This window comes from Schistocerca gregaria, unplaced genomic scaffold, assembly GCF_023897955.1.
Source record: "Schistocerca gregaria isolate iqSchGreg1 unplaced genomic scaffold, iqSchGreg1.2 ptg000948l, whole genome shotgun sequence".
NCBI lineage: Eukaryota > Metazoa > Arthropoda > Insecta > Orthoptera > Acrididae > Schistocerca > Schistocerca gregaria.
This window is the reverse complement of record NW_026062301.1, coordinates 12,501-15,000: the sequence shown is the minus strand read 5'-3', so window position 1 is coordinate 15,000 and position 2,500 is coordinate 12,501. Positions and strand designations below refer to the sequence as shown.

The following is a 2,500-nucleotide window of genomic DNA, read 5'->3' as shown; positions in this document are numbered from 1 at the left end:
CTAACTCAATTTGTCCCTTAACCTAACTCAATTTGTCCCTTAACCTAACCCACGTTGTCCCTTAACCTAACCCACGTTGTCCCTTAACCTAACCCACGTTGTCCCTTAACCTAACCCACGTTGTCCCTTAACCTAACCCACGTTGTCCCTTAACCTAACCCACGTTGTCCCTTAACCTAACCCACGTTGTCCCTTAACCTAACCCACGTTGTCCCTTAACCTAACCCACGTTGTCCCTTAACCTAACCCACGTTGTCCCTTAACCTAACCCACGTTGTCCCTTAACCTAACCCACGTTGTCCCTTAACCTAACCCACGTTGTCCCTTAACCTAACCCACGTTGTCCCTTAACCTAACCCACGTTGTCCCTTAACCTAACCCACGTTGTCCCTTAACCTAACCCACGTTGTCCCTTTGCCTAACATAGTTCACTGCTCGGAATCTCTGGTGTCGTTGTTATCCTCATGTAGATGTCTTGCGAGTGTTGCTTACTTTCCACATATTCCCGCTATCCACTGTCAATTGTACTGCAATAGGACTATATCGCCCCCCCCCCCCCCTCTGCCCCTCTCTTTGTGTCTCCGTCCTCTCAAGCTGGTCGGTCTGGCGTTTGAGTGTTAAATGAGCCTCGCAGCTGTTCAGTTGCGTTCAGATGTCGACGCCCTCAGTGTACGTCGTGGTATGGTCTGTGTCCATTGTCCGCTGATGTCGTACGCGTAACCCACACGCTGTACCGATCATCGGTAGTTACGTACAGAGTGAAGTAGTGTGATACGTGTGACCGTACGCTGGCTGTGCCCAACGGTGTCGAATCTCAATTTCCATATGTTGTGCTCGATGCTACTTGTCTCGTCTCCCAATAACAGCTAGGTTGCACTGTGGTACGCCGTAGAGGCGTGTGGGAGGAACGTACGAACGCATTGTATGTCACCCTGGGTCGCTGGGGGTGGTGGTGCGGTGAGTCAGGTCAGGTCAGCGTGAGCCGTGTGATGTAGTGACGCGTGTATTCCGACTTTGTCGTATTGCCTCACACAAAGTGCTACCCTGGTGGACCGCGTTCCATATCTGGGACATGCCGCAGATGCCGGTTGACAGTGGATCGCGGAAGGGACATCGCATACGTGCGCGGGCCACCTTCCACGTGTTCTCTTCTGCACATGTCGCAGTGTGTATGTGGTCTGATGTAGCGTGTCGTGACACATGACATCCTGGCATGCAAGAATTGTTGAATTCGCAAATGTAGGTGGACATCTACGTTTACTGCCCAAGATACGCAAATGAACTGGAAATCCGTTGTTGAGCGGTTGTTCACGCTGGAGGTGAATCTGTGATGGCGACGATCGGTACAGCTATTAACCGGTTGTTTCAGCGGTACCCGCCACATCCACACACGTGACTAGGCCCATGTGGGTATGAAGCGATACGCGGCGGTGGCTTGGTGGGACTGTTCCCGGCCGGTGAAGGGGGGCCGCCCGGCGTGTTGGCCGCGCGCTGCGTGGGCGCACGCGCAACAGGCGGCTGGTGGGGGGCGCCGAGTGGCAGGAGCGCCAGCCGACGGGCTCGGCAGGCGGCGCAGCTACGCTGCGGCGCACCCTGCACGCGGCGCCTGGCGGCCAAAGTTGGTTCAGCCGAGCCCGGTGCGAAGCGCGGTGGACATCTGCAGTGTGCTGGTCTGATTGAGGACTGTGTGCGTTGAGGATGCGCCGCCGCCTGGCACTCGGCGCCGCGACGCCGTCTGCTGCTCGGTCGCCCCAGCGGTTCTCGCAGGTGGTTTGTATCGCAGTTGTGCGGACGTGTTGGCGCGTGCGCTGTGCTGGGAGAGTTCGCTTCTGCACCCAAGTGGGGCTTTGCCCTTGTGTGGCGCTGGCGTTGGAGCTGCCGGTCACCATAGGTGGCGCGTGTTGTCTCCCGCCGGCAATGCCACGACAGCACGCTCCCGGGCCTCTGTCGGCAGCGGCAAGCTCAGTTGGGAGCAAGGGTGTTCGCACTAAAACCGTCTACTCGCCTAACTCCGGGCGATTGCGCCTCTCTCGAAACCGACCAAGTACCTAGGACGGCGCTGCGCGCCGCCGGGACCTGAGAGGGTTTCGAGGTGTATCGTGCAGGGGAGCTCGGCCTCCTCCTGTTTGCAGAATAATTGAGCGGACGCTTGCGTGTTCGCGCGGGCCCCCGGGACACACTCCCGGGCGGCCGGCTGCTCAGCTCTAGTTGACGCAGCTCCCTGGTTGATCCTGCCAGTAGTCATATGCTTGTCTCAAAGATTAAGCCATGCATGTCTCAGTACTAGCCGCATTAAGGTGAAACCGCGAATGGCTCATTAAATCAGTTATGGTTCCTTAGATCGTACCCACGTTACTTGGATAACTGTGGTAATTCTAGAGCTAATACATGCAAACAGAGTCCCGACCAGAGATGGAAGGGACGCTTTTATTAGATCAAAACCAATCGGATTGGCTTGTCTGGTCCGTTTGCCTTGGTGACTCTGAATAACTTTGGGCTG

The 2,500-nt window shown here is 56.3% G+C and overlaps 1 non-coding gene across 1 annotated transcript in view; it reads left to right on the top strand.

Moving 5' to 3' along the window:
* The first annotated feature begins 2,218 nt into the window (after positions 1–2,218).
* LOC126325888 (small subunit ribosomal RNA) overlaps positions 2,219–2,500 on the top strand; it is a 1,893-nt gene continuing 1,611 nt past the window's right edge. The window contains exon 1 of the ribosomal RNA XR_007560401.1: positions 2,219–2,500. This exon is cut by the window's right edge and continues 1,611 nt beyond it. This is a non-coding gene — a ribosomal RNA (small subunit ribosomal RNA).